Source organism: Bubalus bubalis, chromosome X, assembly GCF_019923935.1.
Source record: "Bubalus bubalis isolate 160015118507 breed Murrah chromosome X, NDDB_SH_1, whole genome shotgun sequence".
In the NCBI taxonomy this organism is placed as follows: domain Eukaryota; kingdom Metazoa; phylum Chordata; class Mammalia; order Artiodactyla; family Bovidae; genus Bubalus; species Bubalus bubalis.
Window position 1 is genome coordinate 31,631,549 of NC_059181.1, and position 22,620 is coordinate 31,654,168.

The 22,620-nt window shown below is 38.0% G+C and overlaps 1 protein-coding gene across 8 annotated transcripts in view; it reads right to left on the reverse strand.

Moving 5' to 3' along the window:
* The window catches only part of DMD (dystrophin), a 2,402,664-nt gene that overhangs the window by 1,112,377 nt on the left and 1,267,667 nt on the right, over positions 1 to 22,620 (reverse strand). The window lies entirely within an intron of this gene.

A 22,620-nucleotide genomic window follows, 5' to 3' on the forward strand; every position in this document is an offset into this window, starting at 1 on the left:
ATATAATGCAAATTTACCTAAGTCACAATAGTCATTAATATTTTTGAACAGATGAGTTAACTGAATTGGGAAGCCAGTCATAAAGAATAAACCCTGAGGAAACAGGCTGCCCCATTACATTCTCTGAAGTGTGTGAAAGGCAAAACAAAAACGGGAGGGTTGTAAAGACTATGATAATATCTGAGAAGACAGTGGACCCCAATTCTTAGTACTATTGAATGTTAGGACTGAAGGGATCATCAAACTGTCCATTTTACAGATGAGGACACTGAGGCCAAGTGGAATAACTTGCCTAGGACCTAGAGTTATAACTCCACCAAGCCAAAATTGAAAGCTCAGGTGAATGAGAGGCTTCACAAAGGAAGAAAAAAATGTGAAGAGAAAGATCAGCAAGGGGAATGGAGAACTTTAGCCTGGGGTGTGGTGTGGCATTGTAATGCACATGCCTCGTTCACCTACAGGAGATACTCATCAGTGTAAATCATTGTTACTCTTCAACTTCCCATATGGGAGTACTGAACTATGACCAGGGTTTCTTTCATTAAACACCCAAGATTCCTTACAGCCATGAACGTAGAAGAAGGATGGTGCATCCTAATATTCTTGCTGTATCAAGGACTCTCAGAGACGTGGCTTTTCTACACTAATCAAGAAGATGAAACAGCAGAAAGCCACAAATGACAGCCTTTGTACTGCTGTCCCAAAGCATTTTAAGACTGTCGTGACTATGAAGCAATGGGCACTGTTATGAAGGCCCTGCCCCAACGGTCATGTACTCCACACAGAAGACTCTTAAACATATACCTCTAACCCATACTTCTTCCCTGAGTCCCAGACTTGTATTCAACTACACTCTCTTTTACTTTATCATGATGTCTAACAAGCTTTCGACTCTTATTTCCACCTCTATCCTCTACTATCTACTGATCCTTCTGTCATATTCTCCATGCTATTCATCTTGGAGTCATCTTGGACTCCTCTTTCTTTTACATCCTATATCCCAACTATCAGAAAATCCTGGCAGTGCTACCTTTCAAAGATCTCCAGAACCATCTACTTCTCATTATCTCCACTGCAAACATCCTGGTCGAGAACCAGCATTATTTCTCACCTGCTTCCTTATTAGCTACTCTATGGTCTGCTCCCACTCAGCAGCTAGAGTGACTTGTCAAAGCCTGAGTCAGTTTATCTACTTCTTTCCTTAATGATGATTCCATTTAGATAAATTTATTGAAAACACATTATTATAGAGATGGAGAATGGATTAGAGTTGTCAGGGATTAGGGATGGGGATGACGGGTCTGGATGGATGGGACTATAAAGGAGTAGTTCAAGACAGTTCCTTTGTGAAGATGGAACCATTCTGCATCTTGATAGTGGTGATGGTCATATGCCTCTATGCATAGAACCACACACAAATGAGTATATGTAAATAGTGGTGAGATATGAATAAAACGTGTTGAGTGTACAAATGTCCATTTCCTGGTTTTGCTATTGTGCATAATTATGTACGATGTTAGCCATTAAGGGAAGCTAGGTAAGGGTACTACTGCCTCTGCTAAGTCGCTTCAGTCATGGCCAACTCTGTGCGGCCCCATAGACGGCAGCCCACCAGGCTCCCCTGTCCCTGGGATTCTCCAGGCAAGAACACCAGAGTGGGCACTACAGACCTTTCCAAACTAGTTTTGTGACTTCCTGTATTTATTTCAAATTAAAAAGTTATACACATGCCATTCCTCAAGACTTGGTATGGCTAATTTCATCACTTGCTTGAGATTTCTGTTCAAAGACTACCTCGTAGAGGCCTTCACAGTCTTCCATATACAAAACATCAATTTCCTGATACTTTGTCTCTATCCCCCTTATCCTGCTTTAGTTTTCTTCTTAACACTATCTTTTGGCATACTACCTATTTGTTTATTTCATACTTTTTCTAACTTCCCCACTAGTATATGGGCTCCTTAAATAGAGAAGCTGGTTTTTTATTGTTTGTTTGTTTTTATGTTATCCCTGCACTTAAAGCAGTGACTGGCACACAGTAGACACTCAATAAATATTTGATGAAAGAATAAATGAGGGAACAGGTAAAGCTGCCAGAAGGAAAAGTCAGGCAGAATGGCTTAATGGGAAAGTCTTGGTCTTCACTTTTCACTCTGACAAAATTACTCACATTCCTTGACACTATGGAAAAAAAATACCTGGGCAAAGAGGAAAAAAACTTGTTCTTATGGCTTCCATGATACAAACAAAAACAAACAGCATTATTAGCAGCAGCTGTTTTTCTTTTAATAATGCACTTGAGTGTTACCGTGTAGAACTGTATTATGGATAGAACATGGCACATATGTATAAAATAAGTAACTTCCCTGGGAAGAATCAATACAGGCAGTCTCCAGGTTACAGATGGGTTGTGTTTTGCACATTTGAAAGGCAGTTGTTTAATGATCTGCTAGATGTTCGTCTAACCTTTCTGGCTGGGTTCACTTCACCCCTACCTGTGCAGCTAGGCATACCCTCTTCCAGACAATCAAGCTTGTTCCTAACCAGAGGAATCTAGCATGGTTCAAGTTCATAGGTTAGTAAACAAAGCAATATTTCATCTATAAATGAATTGAAATATTGTATAAATAATGCTGGTCTGATTCTGCAAGGTGGGAGTACAAGTTCAAGTACAGATTTGAAAGTAATTTAATGATTCATTTACATGAGAAAGGCAAAAGTGTGGTTGGAAATATGAGCTGTGAAATCTGGTATCCCATGGAATTAAACTCTCCCCTTACACTTACTCTTTTTGCAATTTCAGTCCAGTGTCTTAACTTCTTAAAGTCTTAACTTTCCTCAATTGTAACTTGGAAATAATAATTAAGACTACCTTTTGGGATTCTTTTGAGAATTAAAGGAGATAAGCATTTAGCACATTGCCAGAGTTCCATAGCATTATATCCTCTTATATCTGTCTGTTTTAATTAGTCTGAGCTCTGTAAGCCATGAATGATGTTTTATATATCTGGATAACTCAGCAGACCCTAGTATGTTGTTAGTGCCCAATATATGTCTGGTAATGAATAGGATACTGAAAGAGGAACTCCCCAGGTCAGTAGGTGCCCAATATGCTACTGGAGATCAGTGGAGAAATAACTCCAGAAAGAATGAAGGGATGGAGCCAAAGCAAAAACAATACCCAGTTGTGGATGTGACTGGTGATAGAAGCAAGGTCCGATGCTGTAAAGAGCAATATTGCATAGGAACTTGGGATGTTAGGTCCATGAATCAAGGCAAATTGGAAGTAGTCAAACAGGAGATGGCAAGAATAAATGTCAACATTCTAGGAATCAGTGAATCTGGAATGGGTGAATTTAACTCAGATGACCATTATATCTACTACTGTGGGCAGGAATCCCTTAGAAGAAATGGAGTAGCCATCATGATCAACAAGAGTCCAAAATGCAGTAGTTGGATGCAATCTCAAAAACGACAGAATGATCTCTGTTCGTTTCCAAGGCAAACCATTCAATATCACAGTAATCCAAGTCTATGCCCCAACCAGTAATGCTGAAGAAGCTGAAGTTGAAATGGTTCTATGAAGACCTACAAGACCTTTTAGAACCAACACCCCAAAAAGATGTCCTTTTCATTATAGGAGACTGGAATGCAAAAGTAGGAAGTCAAGACACACCTGGGGTAACAGGCAAATTTGGCCTTGGAATACAGAATGAAGCAGGGCAAAGGCTAGTAGAGTTTTGCCAAGAGAACACACTGGTCATAGCAAACACCTTCTTCCAACAATACAAGAGAAGACTCTACACATGGACATCATCAGATGGCCAACACCGAAATCAGACTGGTTATGTTCTTTGCAGCCAAAGATGGAGAAGCTCTATACAGTCAGCAAAAACAAGACTGGGAGCTGACTGGCTCAGATCATGAACTCGTTATTGCCAAATTCAGACTTAAATTGAAGAAAGTAGGGAAAACCATAAGACCATTCAGGTATGACCTAAATCAAATCCCTTATGATTATACAGTGGAAGTGAGAAATAGATTTAAGGGACTAGATCTGACAGACAGAGTGCCTGATGAACTATGGACTGAGGTTCATGACATTGTACAGGAGACAGGGATCAAGACCATCCCTACAGAAAAGAAATGCAAAAAAGCAAAATGGCTGTCTGGGGAGGCTTTACAAATAGCTGTGAAAAGAAGAGAAGCAAAAAGCAAAGGAGAAAAGGAAAGATATAAGCATCTGAATGCAGAGTTCCAAAGAATAGCAAGGAGAGATAAGAAAGCCTTCCTCAGCCATCAGTGCAAAGAAATAGAGGAAAACAAAAGAATGGGAAAGACTAGAGATCTCTTCAAGAAAATCAGAGATACCAAGGGAACATTTCATGCAAAGATGGGCTCGATCAAGGACAGAAATGGTATGGACCTAATAGAAGCAGAAGATATTAAGAAGAGGTGCCAAGAATACACAGAAGAACTGTACAAAAAAGATTTTCATGGCCCTGATAATCACGATGATGTGATCACTGACCTAGAGCCAGACATCCTGGAATGTGAAGTCAAGTGGGCCTTAGAAAGCATCACTATGAACAAAGCTAGTGGAGGTGATAGAATTCCAGTTGAGCTATTTCAAATTCTAAAAGACGATGCTGTGAAAGTACTGCACTCAATATGCCAGCAAATTTGGAAAACTCAGCAGTAGTCACACGACTGGAAAAGGTCAGTTTTCATTTGAATCCCAAAGAAAGGCAATGCCAAAGAATGGTCAAACTACTGCACAATTACACTCATCTCACATGCTAGTAAAATAATGGTCAAAATTCTCCAAGCCGGGCTTCAGCAATACATGAATCATGAACTTCCAGATGTTCATGTTGGTTTTAGAAAAGGCAGAGGAACCAGAGATCAAATTGCCAACATCTGCTGGATCATGGAACAAGCAAGAGAGTTCCAGAAAAACATCTATTTCTGCTTTATTGACCATGCCAAAGCCTTTGACTGTGTGGATCACAATAAACTGGAAAATTCTGAAAGAGATGGGAATACCAGACCACCTGGCCTGCCTCTTGAAAAACCTATATGCATGTCAGGAAGCAACAGTTAGAACTGGATATGGAACAACAGACTGGTTCCAAATAGGAAAAGGAGTTTGTCAAGGCTGTATATTGTCACCCTGCTTATTTAACTTCTATGCAGAGTACATCATGAAAATGCTGGGCTGGAAGAAGCACAAGCTAGAATCAAGATTGCTGGGAGAAATATCAATAACCTCAGATATGCAGATGACACCACCCTTATGGCAGAAAGTGAAGAGGAACTCAAAAGCCTCTTGATGAAAGTGAAAGAGGAGAGTGAAAAAGTTGGCTTAAAGCTCAACATTCAGAAAATGAAGATCATGGCATCTGGTCCCATCACTTCAGGGCAAATAGATGGGGAAACAGTGGAAACAGTGTCAGACTTTATTTTTTTGGGCTCCAAAATCACTACAGATGTTGACTGCAGCCATGAAATTAAAAGACGCTTACTCCTTAGAAGGAAAGTTATGACCAACCTAGATAGCATATTCAAAAGCAGAGACATTACTTTGCCAACAAAGGTCCATCTAGTCAAGGCTATGGTTTTTCCAGTGGTCATGTATGGATGTGAGAGTTGGACTGTGAAGAAAGCTGAGCACTGAAGAATTGATGCTTTTGAACTGTGGTGTTGGAAAAGACTCTTGAGAGTCCCTTGGACTGCAAGGAGATCCAACCAGTCCATTCTAAAGGAGATCAGTCCTGGGTGTTCTTTGGAAGGACTGATGCTAAAACTGAAACTCCAATACTTTGGGCACCTCATGAGAAGAGTTGACTCTTTGGAAAAGACTCTGATGCTGGGAGGGATTGGGGACAGGAGGAGAAGGGGACGACAGAGGATGAGATGGCTGGATGGCATCACCAACTCGATGGACATGAGTTTAGGTGAACTCCGGGAGTTGGTGATGGACAGGGAGGCCTGGCGTGCTGCAGTTCATGGGGTCGCAAAGAGTCAGACACGACTGAGTGACTGAACTGAACTGAACTGAACTGAATGAATATGAAACAAGTGCACATTGGAGAGAAATGTATTTTAAGGATACTCAAGAGACCTTTAATATCTGAGTGTAAATACCTGGAAGATGTTTCGCTTGTACCTTCTTCCCTTTCCCATCTCACTCTTCATTCTCTTCATGCACAGAATTGTTGAAAGTCTGTTTTTCTCTCATCTCTCCTTTCTAGTGAGAGGAGCATTAGGGAAATTTAAAAATAAATACCCTTCACCTTGCATATTTTTTTCCTTTTGGTTGGAATTTTGGGATCAGTATTTCATGAGGGACATTTTGTTAAACAGACATTTTCACTAAAAGGAGAAAAAACCAACTCATTTATACAAGGAACTATGTTGCCCATGGCAGAATCTTTTGACTTTATTATGTGGGTCCTATCTGCAGGATAAAGCCTGCCCCATCACTGAAGAGCCTGCTGGCCCAATGAGAGGAAATGAAGAGCCCTACAAAAGTTGTTCATTGGCATGATCTCTTGATTTGCCCTGATGATCTATCTTTCTCAAGGAGCTAATAGTCCTCTGACCCACTCCTGGGCAAGGTTTCTTATTTGATTCTCAGGCTCCCAAGCTAGAATACAAACACCTGCAATAAATCCTACCCAACCCCAAATTAACACATACAATTTTGATCTCTGGAACTCTGAGCAATCTTACTTTCTTGTGTCCTACTTCCTTATGGTCACTACATGCTGATATCTTCCTTTCACTCTTATTACTGGACTCCTATATTTCTCTAGAAATGAATGTTAATAATCACCAATCTTTTGTTTGCAAGAGTTCAAGCAATTTTAATACTCTGAAAAAATAACAGACTGACATGAGGTCAAACCTTGATCAGTTATAGCTAAAAAAAAAAAAAAAAAAAAAAAAACAAAGCAAACAAACTAAATCCCCTGGGGGAAAGTAGGAAAGGATAGAAGTTACTTGAATAAAATAGCTTGGATATATAAAAATTTTGCTTAATATTTAACGTTAATTTTCCCTGCTGAGCTCAAGCAGATTATTTTCCTGCCTTTGATGGCTAATGCAAATAATTAGTTCCTCTCTTCTTTATCACCTCCTTGAACTTAAGTCTTCCCTTGATGTTTTCTCACACATGAACGTGCTATTACCACTTATCCTGATCTTGTAAATAAATTCCAAAAATTAGCTGGGCCACAAAAACCACACAAAATATCTTCAGTTCTTGCCAAATTTCTGCAAGCCATAGCTCTTCTGTCCATATGATTCCACATTTTTTTTTCTCTCTGCTTTATCTTGCTATTGATTCAAATAGATTTCCTGCATAATTCGTGCCTGCTTTGAGTTGACTAGTTGATCTGTCCTTGGTTATACTGAGAAAATTTGTCCTCTTTTTGCCCCAAGATAGGAATTGTGCAGAAAGAAATACACTTCTGTTCTAAAATGTACTAGATTAATGAATAAATTAATAACTGGCCATGGTACCAAGACTTAGAGAATCTTCCTCTGTCAAGGCAATGCAACCTATGAGATGGCCAAGTCCCTGAAGGAGACGTGGATTTGTCAAAAATGGATGGTATGAATGGGTTCCACCAAAATTAATAATTTTGGGGACTTCTTTAGAAAGGACTGCCTAGGCAAGTGCAATTAATTCATCTACATAAGTTTTATTGTAGATATTGCTCATTATCATACACACTTTGTATCATGGATTTGTCCCTTGAGATCCTTAAAGAACAAAGAGTTATAGCCTCCCAACAAACCACTGAGAAAGATCAAAGAAAGGCAATAAAAGGGGCTTTTTTTTTTTAACAAATTCGTCACTTATTCACATTACTTCTTTCTTTATGCTTTAACACCCTAAGTGTATCTCTTTTGTGACTTCATGAGGCCAATTGGTTTCTTTAGTAAATATTTCTTTTTATCCTGTTTTACCTTCCATCTGTTAATAACTATGGGCATATGTTAATGAAACTCAGGGATCCCCCAGGTACTGTGCAAAGTAACAATCATTATTACTTTTTAACTAAGATGAGCTTTTAAAATTCAATTTAATTCCGTTGTTATCATCCCTTATTTTTATACAATTTTAAAGGTAACTTTCCCACTCCAGTACTCTTGCCTGGAAAATCCCATGGATGGAGGAGCCTGGAAGGCTGCAGTCCATGGGGTCGCTGAGGGTCAGACACGACTGAGTGACTTCACTTTCACTTTTCACTTTCATGCATTGGAGAAGGAAATGGCAACCCACTCCAGTGTTTTTGCCTGGAGAATCCCAGGGACGGGGAAGCCTGGTGGGCTGCCGTCTATGGGGTCACACAGAGTCGGACACGACTGAAGTGACTTAGCAAATAAAAAAAAAAAAAAAGTAACTTTCCATATACAGTTATCACAAAATATTGGCTATATTCCCCATGTTGTACAATACAGGTTTGAGACTACCCAACACCCAGGAGTCTGTTACTTCCACTCCCTCACCCCTATATAGCACCCCAACTCTCCTCCCTGCTGGTAACCCCTAGTTTATTCTCTGTATCTGTGAGTCTGCTTTTTCTGTTATATTCAGTAGTGGGTTGTATTTCTTAGATTACACATACAAGTGATATCATATAGTATTTGTCTTTCTCTGTCTGACTTATTTTACATAGCATAATGCCCTCCAGGTCCATACATGTTGCTGCAAATTAAAACAAAAAAACACACTGGACTTACACATACACACACACAAGCAACAGCAGTAAGCACATTGTATTGTTTAATTATTAGCTGTGCTAATTTTTTCTGAACCATTCTCTTATGGAAGACATTGAGACTGAGAACAGGGACATGGATATGATTTGCCACATGATTCATATAAAGTCTTAACCTTATTTACATATGAGTACTTTAATCAAGCCCCATTCCATCACCTTGGTTAAATCAAACATCTACAACAGTTTCCTAATATAATGAATGAGAAATGTAAATTCATAACAAGAGGATTTCATCCATCCATATCTGTAAGATAAGGTGATGCTGGTGTACCAAGAGAATATTGACAATCTGAAAATGAAATGTCACAGAAGGTTTGGGTGAAACTGGAAACAAAATTTTAACAATAACTATAAATGTGGCCTCTCCATGGGTCCATCTGTCCACAATCTCATGCCATCTGCCCCTTCTTTAGAGTTGCCATGGAAGAGAAAGTTTCACTACTCCAGCTACCTAATTCCTATTTGGAGAAAAGATGGGTGTCATTTTGAGTTTTAACTGAGATAAGAGCATTGTAATATTTGTTTATTCAATCATTTTTTTTTGTCTCCACTCAGCCTTTTCACTTAGAATGTGTACATTCTTTAGTTTTGACATCAAAATGATGGCAACAAAGGAAAGAGTGCACATGCTATCTTCTTGGTTTTGAAAGAAAGGAAGGAAAAATCATCAGCCAAAGGACTTAATTTCAATACATGTGATAACAGTATTTTTTTTTTTTTTTTTTTTTTTTTTAATTTTATTTTATTTTTTCCTTAATATTTTCCCCCATAATCTTTGCTTTAAGAAAATACCTTCTCTTTTCCTAATTTTCTTCTGAGAACTGATAGTGTACTAAATCCATTGGTATGCATGCTGTCTACTACATCTACTACTTTTGATATATTTTCATATTTCTCAAACAGAAAAAGAAAAACAAGTATATGAGAACACCATGGGTGCTAGAATAATAAATTAGAGATTTTTATGTCTCCTATTTTTTAGGCTGGTAATTTTCCTGTGTGCTCTCAGATCCATTCCTCTCATGTTCACTGCAGCTTACATTTCCCCCAAACTGTTGCCAATTGGCTTCCCACTAGGTTTGGTCAATGGGAAACACTGATTAGAGACTGGCAGGTGGAAGGAAGAGATAAACAAGGATATTTCTTTCCACTTCTCTCTACTGGAAGTGACTCCAGCAGGGGTTGCATATCCCCTAAGGTTCCAGTGTGCAGTGGAAAGACTCTCCTTCCCTGGCTCCAACTCCCAACAAGTAGCATCCATCCTGAATCCAGCTCTAGCCCAGTTGCTATGGCTCTTAAACCCTGGTAATATCTCTTACTCTCTTATTTTTTAAAATTCTAGAGGAGGTAACTGGATCCCACAGATGCTAATCTCTGGGCTGCCTCACTATTCCCTGTTGGACTTTTTAAGTGTCTCAATATTTTTATTAAGTAGTTCTTCATATCAAGTTTATTGTACCTGAACAGGGTTTCTCAAACTCATTACTATTGATGTTTTGAACGGATATTTATCTGCTGTGAGAGGCTGTCCTATGCCTTGTAGGGTACTTAGTAACATCACTGTCTCTGTCCCTTAAATATTAGTAACACCTCTGCTTCTGTGACAATTAAAAAATGCCTCTACATGATGCCAATTGTCCCCAGGGGAGGGGGCAGAAACACCTGTGGTTGAGAAGCACTATATTAGGTTAGAGTAGCTCTTTTCCTGACTGGATACTAACTGATAGACTCTCTCCAATTGTATTTATTTCTGCTATCCTTTAAAATGGGATTCGATTAGGATCAAATGGAGATATATTTATGCATATATATTTATATTCATCTAGTATAAAACTAGTCATATTAATAAACAGTCAAATATTCTTTGACAGATGAATTAATAAATTTATTATATGAAAATATCTGTGAGATTTTAATCTAATTTTCTCAAAATTAATAAATATTTTATATTTGTCAGCTAATCTGTAAGACATTTTCATTTGACTAACCATCATAGGACGTTTGAAATACTTCACATATGTGATGGCTTATATATTATGGTAAGTAAGAGTAAACATCTCCCAATTTAACTGCTACAGAAAAACATGATCAGAGAAGTAAAATTTTAGGGAGAAGAAATATATAATAATAGTTTTTTATTTCCACCACACACTCTGATCAGGCAGTTTTCTTCTGAGCTCCAAGATCTTTCCAATAGTGAATAAAGATATTACGTTCCTTATTTTGCACTATTAGTCCTTCCTATTTTAATACTTCTGTTCCTTATTTATTTTTATTGCCTTTGTTATTTGTGTTTTAAAAGGATCATTAACTCACACACTCATTCACACTTTGATGAACTAGTATAATAGTGACTGTCAGTGACATTACACTAAATATTCTACTTGAATGCTTTGGGGCAGTTGGAGAAAAGCAACACCCAATTTCATCTGAGAGATGAAAGAGAAAGGCAATATGAAGAAATTCATATTCAATAGTTTTATACAATTTGCACAAATGAACAAATAACATTTTTGCTTGAAATACATATATATATACACCTATATTTAAGATGCTTGTCTTACATTTTAAAATATATTTTTATCATTGATACATTTGATAATCAAGTAATACTAATAAGACCAGATGCTATGCTTCAAGTGTAATATTCATGTTGCTGATATTTCTGTTCACTTATCAAAGTGTAATATTCTTATCAATGTTACTCCACCAAAATTAAAAGTTGTTAATGGAAGAAAATAAAATTCTTAATGTCACAAAATGTCACAAAAATATTCTTCCTCCTTAAAACAGAGGACACCTGAATCTAACATATCCATATAGAAGCAATATAGAAGGAAGTAGAAAAACAGAAGAAAAAAATTGAAGGTCCAATGGCTTACAATTAATTGAGCTTTAATTAGGAGGTTATCAAATATATGATTGATTATTCATCTCAGGGAATTGTGTGGTTTCAGAAATAAGACAAGATAGAACAAAAGGGCCGGATTTCCCTGGATGAATTGTATATTTTATTCATTCTAAACTCAATAATCCTTCACTAATCTGGAGAAACTTGCTTCTTTTTTTTAAATTGAGATCATTGCTCATAATGATATGAGAAAAAAAGGAAATGAAATCATAGGCCACATGATGGAAATCATTGAAATTTTATAAGGCATCTGCTTTTAAATATTTATATCATTCATATTATATAGAACTATAATTTAAATACTGGAATATAATAAAATTACAATTTTTTGAACATATCAACACAGAGAATGTTACAGAATCTAAATCTAGCTACAAATCCCTTCCTCTCTCTTCTCTAGCCAGTGAACTCTATTTCTTTTTCATGACCTACTGAATGTTACTGACACTGTGGAACAAAGTTCCACAGCCAGAATTATTTCTATTGTCTGTGCCCCTACTCTTTATGCTCTATTATATCGTGTTTTCCTTCTGGATTTATAATCTACAGTAAACTATAACTTCGTATGCCTCAGTCACATGTGAGTTCACTGAAGTCAGTTATTCAGTTTTCTATTTATGAGGCCAATTCCATACAACCTCGCTTATATATAGAGGCCATCTGAGATATGTTTCTGGAACTGAATTGAATTGAATATTTTTAATTAAGTTGAATTGAAAAATTAGGTAAAACTTGAAGGTTTTGCATAATTGCAAAGCTGTGGACATGTATGGATGTGAGAGTTGGACTATAAAGACAGCTGAGTGTGGAAGAATTGATGCTTTTGAACTGTGGTGTTGGAGAAGACTCTCGAGAGTCCCTTGGACTGCAAGGAGATCCAACCAGTCCATCCTAAAGGAGATCAGTCCTGGGTGTTCATTGGAAGGACTGATGTTGAAGCTGAAACTCCAATACTTTGGCCACCTGATGAGAAGAGCTGACTCATTGGAAAAGACCCTGATGCTGGGAAAGATTGAGGGCAGGAGAAGAAGGGGACAACAGAGGATAAGATGGTTGGATGGCATCACCAACTTCATGACATGGGTTTGGGTGGACTCCGGGAGTTGGTGATGAATAGGGAGGCCTGGTGTGCTGTGGTTCATGGGGTCACAGAGTGTCGGACACAACTGAGCGACTGAACTGAACTGAAAGCTGTGGATCAAAATAAAGCTCTCGACCATGCTATCATTTGGAGGGGTGAGAATGACTTGAACAACTATTCAGTAGCACGTGGGATTTTGTTTCAAGGATGTTAAATATACAATAATATGTATTTTTTCTTAATTTGGACCCAATTTCTTTAGCAGGATGACACATTTGACATATGGATATGTGTATATATATATACACACACAAAAGTGTATATAATACATGTATATACAGAGACATATCAGTCACTTTCATATTTTCAGCAACATGTATTTTGGGGTGCACCATCCTTATGAATCAACTGACAATAAAAAAGGTGATCATTGGGGAAAAAAGACACTCCTCATGAGCACAGTGATATCCCAGAAGAAGCAAGTTTCATTCACACATTAAATAATAATCAAGTAATCCTGAAAAATCATAGTGGTGTTTTTAGTAATGCCAGTGTTCCTAAGCAAATAATCCTCTGCTTGTATGTTCTGATGTTTCATGCAAAAACATTTTATACACTAATCAATTAAAATATTTTCATTCTAAAGCCATTTTTCCTTCTAACTACAATTCTAAAATGTTTATGTGCATGCTTTAGGAAATTGAGTTTTTTTAAAGAAAGATTGAATACTATTCTCCTCCTGTTATTTGGTTAATGGGCACTCATCCTGTTGCCAGACTATTTTGTACCATTTTGTGTGTGTGTGTGTATGTGTGTGTGTGTGTAGTATGCTAAGACATTTTGTGTGAATAAGGCAAAATACAAGGTATAGCACTGCTTTATATTCAAATTTTCAAGGTGAATAGAAATAAAAACAAATGGTGCAAAGCTAAATAAATCCATCATTAATTGTTACAGAAAAAGTGAACAGGAGAAAGGCTGCAAGTGTCTACATTTAGTTAGAAGATCTTTATACAAATTAGAAAATTGGTGAGTGAGTTGATTAGGCACCATCAAGATCCTAAACAAAAGGTGACCCCACATCATTTTAATTTATAATACTCCTGCTGGAAGAAGGACAGCACAACCATGTGAACTGATCCTGTGAAAATGAAGTTGCCAGAGACTAAATATGACTTGCCAACAGGCTGCCAACTTTGTTTCTAACCACTGAAATTGCACTGATTGAACCTTATCATTAACTGCATTTCTAGCCCTTACCTTGCATAACCAGAAAAGGACAGAGAAAAAGGAATTTCAGAGTTACTCTCCCTAACTGAGACTTTCCAGGTGACACAGTGGTAAAGAATCCACCTGCCAATAAAGGAGACACAAGCAACGCAGGTTCAATCCCTGGGTCAGGAAGATTCCCTGGAGTAGGAAATGGCAACCTGCTCCAGTATTCCTGCCTGGGAAGTCCCATGGACAGAGGAGCCTGGTGGGCTATGATCCATGGAGTCATAAAGAGTTGGACATGACTGAGTGTGGACACAAACACATATACACACTCCACAATTACAGGCTTCCCAAAATAGACGATGCCTGCTGACACATCATTAGCTCTAAAACAGGAGTCTGCAGACTACTGCCCTCAAGTCAAATGTGGCTTGCGCCTCTTTCTGTAAATAGAGTTTTATTAGAACACCACTGCACACTTTCGTTTACATAGTGTTTATAACTGCTTCCATATTACAATAGCAGAATGGAGCATTTGTGACAGACACTTCCTCATAGACCACAAAATCTAAAATATTGACTATCTGACCCTTTACAGAAAGCTTGCTGACTCCTGTTCTAAAGCAATGGTGCTGTTTTGTACATATGGTAAATCAAAACCAAAGCAGAGCTATGGTTCACGTATATCTCATTTTAAAAGCAAAATTACTTTTCCTCTTTCATAGATCCTCCCCTCCAACCCTGAAAGGAGCTTACTTTCCAATTTAAAGGAACAACCAAAGCAGAAACACACCAGTAAGTGTGCCTGGTTACATGAATAACTTGTGAAGGTTTGAATATACTTGGTGGCAACATGCAATATGTTAAGAATCGAGAAATATGTTTGCCTGGTACTTTTAAGGGGAATATATGGAAAGCCTGTTTTGAAACTTTTGAAAAGATTTATTTTCTATTCTGGAGGTGCTTTAGTATGAGGAATTGAAGGTTGCATAAAAATATAGCTACTGGCATAGTCAGAGTGCTTACTCACTAGGGAAACATATGCCCTAAGACATGTTGGAAACAAATAAACAAGTAAATAAAATTGGTCAATATAAACTTAAACTCATATACCGTCATGAAGATATATGCTTAAAAGTATCACCTCAAGCAAATCTGTCTTCATGGATCCTATGCTATTTTCCAGCCTTTAAATCTTCCTTAAAGGTGACTCTCTGGTGCTTTTAAGTTTGAAGTTTCTATGACCACTTCTACAGACCTTACCTTTCACAAATGAAATTCATTTTTGGATTCATATCATATGCTTCCATTAGCTCACTATATGATGGGAACAGATGTATCCTTTAGGTCAATCTTGGTGACACTTGAGCATTACTATAGAGAGTGTCTCATGTTAAATAAGATCTTTATCTGAAACACTGCACATGGGAGATGAGGCTAAGAATAAAGTCACTTGAGGTATGACACGATGTCCTTCAGAAACAAGGGAGATATATAACTCAACATCTCTCCTTAACCACTCTCTATGAGGATTCTCTAGTAAAGTAATGCTCAAAATTCTTCAAGCCAGGCTTCAGCAATACGTGAACCGTGAACTTCCAGATGTTCAAGCTGGTTTTAGAAAAAGCAGAGGAACCAGAGATCAAATTGCCAACATCCGCTGGATCATGGAAAAAGCAAGAGAGTTCCAGAAAAGCATCTATTTCTGCTTTATTGACTATGCCAAAGCCTTTGACTGTGTGGATCACAATAAACTGTGGAAAATTCTGAAAGAGATGGGAATACCAGACCACCTGACCTGCCTCTTGAGAAACCTATATGCAGGTCAGGAAGCAACAGTTAGAAGTGGACATGGAACAACAGACTGGTTCCAAATAGGAAAAGGAGTACGTCAAGGCTGTATATTGTCACCCTGCTTATTTAACTTCTATGCAGAGTACATCATGAAAAATGCTGGGCTGGAAGAAGCACAAGCTGGAATCAAGATTGCCGGGAGAAATATCAATAACCTCAGATATGCAGATGACACCACCCTTATGGCAGAAACTGAAGAGGAATTCAAAAGCCTCTTGATGAAAGTGAAAGAGGAGAGTGAAAAAGTTGGCTTAAAGCTCAACATTCAGAAAACGAAGATCATGGCATCTGGTCCCATCACTTCATGGGAAATAGATAGGGAAACAGTGGAAACAGTGTCAGACTTTATTTTTTTGGGCTCCAAAATCACTGCAGATGGTGATTGCAGCCATGAAATTAAAAGACGTTTACTTCTTGGAAGGAAAGTTATGATAACCTAGATAGCATATTCAAAAGCAGAGACATTACTTTGCCAACAAACGTCCGTCTAGTCAAGGCTATGGTGTTTCCAGTGGTCATGTATGGATGTGAGAGTTGGACTGTGAAGAAAGCTGAGCGCCGAAGAATTGATGCTTTTGAACTGTGGTGTTGGAGAAGACTCTTGAGAGTCCCTTGGACTGCAAGGAGATCCAACCAGTCCATTCTAAAGGAGGTCAGTCCTGGGTGTTCATTGGAAGGACTGATGCTAAAGCTGAAACTCCAATACTTTGGCCACCTCATGCGAAGAGTTGACTCATTGGAAAGACCCTGATGCTGGGAGGGATTGGGAGCAGGAGGAGAAGGGATCAACAGAGGATGAGATGGTTGGATGGCATCACTGACTCGATGGATATGAGTTTGAGTAAACTCTGGGAGTTGGTGATGGACAGAGAGGCCTGGTGTTGCTGTGATTCATGGGGTTGCAAAGAGTCGGACATGACTGAGCGACTGAACTGAACTGAGCTGAGCTGATGAGGGATTCTGGTGCTCTTGATATTGTTTCAACTTACGAAGTTAGCGCATTTTAAGGATTTTGAGCTAGCTATTCCCAGTACCCCCAGATCATTACCCGGCTAGCTATATTTTGTCAATCTTAAATTTTTAAAATCACCACCTCAGAGAAGTCTTGAGACAATTTTCAAACCTTTCTAACTCTCTTTTAACTCTTTGCATAATTTTTCCACTTTTGGATATTTTTTCCCTTCTTTCAGTTTGTCTCCTAGCTTAGCTTACTAGATTGTGGGATTATGAGAGCATGGGCCTATTTTCTCTTGCATATAGTATGCACAACATTGCTTGTAATATAGTGGCCATTTGATAGATTAATGAATATATTCATCTTAGAAAGCTAGATCCACAATGATGAACTTAGAGCCTATTATACAGAGTGAAGTGAGTCAGGAAGAGAAAGACACATACTGTATATTAACACACAGATATGGAATCTAGAAAGAGAGTACAGATTACCCTACATGCAGGGTAGCAAAAGAGACAACAGACATAAAGAACAGACTTTTGAACTCGGTGGGAGAAGGAGAGGGTGGGATGATTTGAGATAAGAGCATTGATACATATACATTACCATATGTAATGCATATGTATATTAAACTCCAGTGGGAGTTTGATGTATGATGCAGGGCACCCAAAGATGGTGCTCTGTGACAAGCTGGAGGGATGGGGTGGAGAGGGAGGTGGGAGAGGGGTACAGGATGGAGGGGACAAATGTATGCCTATGGCCAATTCATACTGATGTATGGTAAAAAAAAAAATCACAATATTGTAAAGTACTTAACTTCCAATTAAAATAAATAAATACAAATTAAAGAAAGCTAGATCCACAATGGTCCAGGTATGGTGCTAAGCATGGATGTAAAAGAGGAAAACACTTTTTCTGCCCTGAATGTACTTCTAGTCTAGTTAGGGAAATAATCACAAACAAATTACACAATTGTATCACTTGAGGGACTATTTATTAAGGTTAATAAAACAAGCATTTTGGGAACATAGAGAAAAAAATTATCATATCAGCACATTAATGGATGGTGGAAACAGGGAAGAATTATTATAAGGGATGTTTTAGCTGGGTATAGAAAGGAAGGGAGGAAGGCTCCAGGCAAATTTTTGTGACAAGTAGACTAACGTGATGCAGTGTGACATGCCTGGGAAAGATCTAGTTCATGGTGTCCACCTTTCTTCCCATCATCCACGTTCATTTCTCTGACTGTCTACTCAACCCTTCACTTAGAAGCTTCACAGACATCTCAAAATTAACTCATTCAAAACAAACTCATCCCTCTTTCCTCCAAATCTCTCTATTTTTCCTTGCTATGCACTTATTTCTTATTTCATCCAACACAGTATTTATTATTTTAACATTTCCACAAATGGTAGTGTCATCTCCCTAGAAAAATCAAGTCAGAAACTGGGAATCACACACGACTGTTTCCTCAGACTCTACTCCATATTCTTTCAATCTAAGGCCAAGCCCTGTCAATTCTACCTCCCGCATCTTCCTCAGAATTGCCCACTTCCTTGTAACCTCTTTAGCACCATCTTAGTTAAGATTGCTATCACTTCTTGCCAAGATTACAGCAATAGACTTTTTCCCCCTTCTGATTTGCTTCTCTCTGAACCATTCTTCACTCATCAGCAAAATAAGTTTCTGGATCATAACTCACCTCACAATTCCTTGCTGCTGACTGCTCCTCAATGACTTTTAAAAGCTCAGAGGGCAATGAAAATCCTCTCCAAAAGGAGGCAAAGACTTCCCAGGGTCTGGCCCCACTTCCTTCTGAGCTTGGTTTCTTGGTCCTCTCCCTTCCAAATATACTCATGTCACACTTTTTCAGTCTCTATATTGTGTGACATTCTGTCTCCTGTATCTTTCTGTGTGGTATGTCCTCTGTGGGTCCCCACCCCCACAACATTCTTGTATACTTCAATTCACTGTTCACATATCACTTCTTCAGAGAAGCTTCCTTTGACCCAGAAACAAATCTGGATTTCTAACTCTTCCCCTTTTGGCTCTCTTCTCTTTTTCCCCCTCTCATGTTTGTCTCATGAGACTCATCACAGTTGATTACCTATGTAAAGTCTGACATCCCTGCTGGGATCATGTCTGTCATATTCAACTTTATACCCACTTCATCTAGATATAATTAATAATAATGATAATTATTACTGAGGAAGCTAAATAAATATTTGTTGGATGAATAACAGTGGTAAGAATGAAAATGAAATGATGCAAAATAGCTAATGACAAAAGACAGTGCTGAAAATGAGATGACAGATTATAAATGCCTTGAAAAACATTTCAGAGGTCAAAGTGACAGCACTTGGGTACAGATTTGAGTGAGAAAGAGGCAGAATGAATAGGATTCTAGGATGATTGTTAATATATTTTCAGCTCAGGTGACTGGTGGAATGATGAAATCATCAGCTAACACAAGAAACACAGAAACAAACACAAGTTTAGGGATGTTGAAAAAGATTGAGATATTTTGAGTCGAAGTGGTGGGGAATTCAGGACATCCAAGTTGAGGGATGTAGTAGACATGTAGAAATCTGTCATATGGGCAGAACACTCTCTGAGTCAATAGTCTCAAGACAATTTTTTTAAAATAATGTCAATAAATTACTTTTAGTGTGCACTAGAAATAACAGTGTGAAATATAATTAATGAGTTTAACTATTGTTAAAAATCAGAATGTGTTCCTATATAATGTAATGACTACAAATCCCTATGCCAATGGATATCTAATGCAATTCAAATTCTCTATCTCTCTGTCCTAAAGTGACTCTAAAATATAATCTGAATGGCTTCGTTTTTGGCGGGTGCCAGGCTGTGTTGGGCACCATCCACAAAATGGTTTTAACTATATTCATTTGATCCAGCATGAAAGCCAAACACTAAAAATTATAGAAGAAGAGATTTTTAAAGTCCCTTTATAATCTTGCAAGTGGTGGTATGAGGAAAAAAGAATAAAGCAGCAATGGCCTCTAAGGCATCAGAATTCTTTTGGAGAAATTGTTTTCATTCCTTTGGTAGAGGAAAAAAGGCGATGGTAATGATCTGAGTTCTGATGAGTGTGCTTAGGCAAAAAGGTAAATTTAACAGGAATGAAGTTAACACAACTTAGTTGGAAGATCAATAAGATTTATTAAATCTATTATCCCAAGCAAGATTCTGGAGTTAAACTAATGACAGATGGCCACTTCAGTGCCTCAGTGTAAGGAAGAAATACCCCTATAATAAATAATAAACCCTATCCTTCATTATATATAATTTTCGTTTTAGTGTTAAATCCTAAAAAGAATATGCCTCATGGGGGCATCCTCTGATAACACAATGTAAAGTGATAACATTATTGAGAAATACAAAGCAAATATAAAAATTATTTTTAATGATTTTTGATTGATCTCTGATGGAGTCTGAGTACATAAAATAAAAATAAAATTGGGAGATTGAGACTGACATATATGCACTACTATATATAAAATGGATAACTAATAAGGACCTATGTATAACACAGGGAACTCTATTCTGTAATGACCTATATAGGGCCCCCTGGTGGCTCAGATGGTAAAGAATAATGACTTAACATTGGAAAATAATATAAAAAAGAGTGGATATATGTACATGTATAACAGATTCAGGCTTCCTTGGTAGCTCAGCTGGTAAAGAATCCACCTGCAATGCAGGAGACCTGGGTTCGATCCCTGAGTTGGGAAGGTTCCCTGGAGGAGGGCATGGCAACCCACTCCAGTATTCTTACCTGAAGAATCCCCATGGACAGAGGAGCCTAGAGGGCTAAGTCTATGGGGTCACAAAGAGTCAGACGCAACTGAGCAATTAAGCACAGTACAGCACCTAACTGATTCACTTTGCTAACACATTTTAAGTCAACTATATTCCAATAAAAATTTTAAGATAAATAAATAAAATAAAATTCACAGTATTTTTTTCTGAGGAAGGCAAGGTAATGTCGTCCTGTAGCTTTCTGGTGTAAGGAAAGATCCTTGACTTTCCAAAGGGAACAATGGATAGCCGGTCCTTAGAGCTACAGAATAACAAGGCTGTAGGGTCAGGGGCTACTTAGAAGTTATCACAGAGTTGGAGTATTGTCCTTAAATATCACCTTCAGTCAGGTTTTTGCTAGGAGTAAGACAGCAGAACATCTGAAACTGTATGAGTGAGCTCTAACTGAGAAAGACAGGTGCACTTTGGATACTGAATGAGTAGGTGCTTATTAACATACTGTTGGGAAAATAGAGAAGCCTGACATGTGCCCAGACGAAGACCTTTCTAGTGTCACAAAGAAGTGGGCTGTGAGGCTACCTTAAGACTAAGCTGGGACCTTCATGAAGCAGCTCTGGATCTGTTCAACAACACTGAGACATTTTAGGGTCATACATTAGGATGCCAGTTCTCCAACACCACAATGTATACAATATATCATGAGTCTTTGGTTAGTTATAATAGCTAAGTACAGATCACTGCAAATGGACTCATCTTGTATAAATGAGAACAGATTCAAAGAATGATATAGTAGTTCTCCAACACCACAATGTATACAATATATCATGAGTCTTTGGTTAGTTATAATAGCTAAAGTACAGATCACTGCAAATGGACTCATCTTGTATAAATGAGAACAGATTCAAAGAATGATATAGTTGTCATCTGCATTATGTTTTTATGAGAGTGAGCAGTATGCTGGAAATTGCCCCTGACCCATATTACCATCTCATGTAAGCTCTATATCTACCTCTGGACCATTATCCTAGTAGGCATTAAGGGTTTCCCAATGAGGACATGAGAAAACTAGAGCAGAACTTCCATGGACATTTTGATTGGATGTAGCCTTGTCTTCTGCTCAGCCTAAGATAAATTCCTATTGCTGGGAGTTGGTATCTTAAAAAGCAGATTTTAAATGTGTTTCTTGAGTTTGCTTAAGTAGACAGATTTATTATTACTTAAATACAGCTTTCTTTTTTAAAAAACTGGAATATTGTTGACACTAAAAGGTCAATATTTTAATATTTAAATGTAAAAATAATTGCTTTGAGATCTGCGGAATGATATGTAGCCTATTATTTCTTGATAACTTTATTTTTTTAATTTTATTTTATTTTTAAACTTTACAAAATTGTATTAGTTTTGCCAAATATCAAAATGAATCCGCCACAGGTATACATGTGTTCCCCATCCTGAACCCTCCTCCCTCCTCCCTCCCCATACCATCCCTCTGGGTCGTCCCAGTGCACCAGCCCCAAGCATCCAGTATCGTGCATCGAACCTGGACTGGCAACTCATTTCATACATGATATTTTACATGTTTCAATGCCATTCTCCCAAATCTTCCCACCCTCTCCCTCTCTCACAGAGTCCATAAGACTGTTCTATACATCAGTGTCTCTTTTGCTGTCTCGTACACAGGGTTATTGTTACCATCTTTCTAAATTCCATATATATGCATTAGTATACTGTATTGGTGTTTTTCTTTCTGGCTTACTTCACTCTGTATAATAGGCTCCAGTTTCATCCACCTCATTAGAACTGATTCAAATGTATTCTTTCTAATGGCTGAGTAATACTCCACTGTGTATATGTACCACAGCTTTCTTATCCATTCATCTGCTGATGGACATCTAGGTTGCTTCCATGTCCTGGCTATTATAAACAGTGCTGCGATGAACATTGGGGTACTCGTGTCTCTTTCCCTTCTGGTTTCCTCAGTGTGTATGCCCAGCAGTGGGATTGCTGGATCATAAGGCAGTTCTAT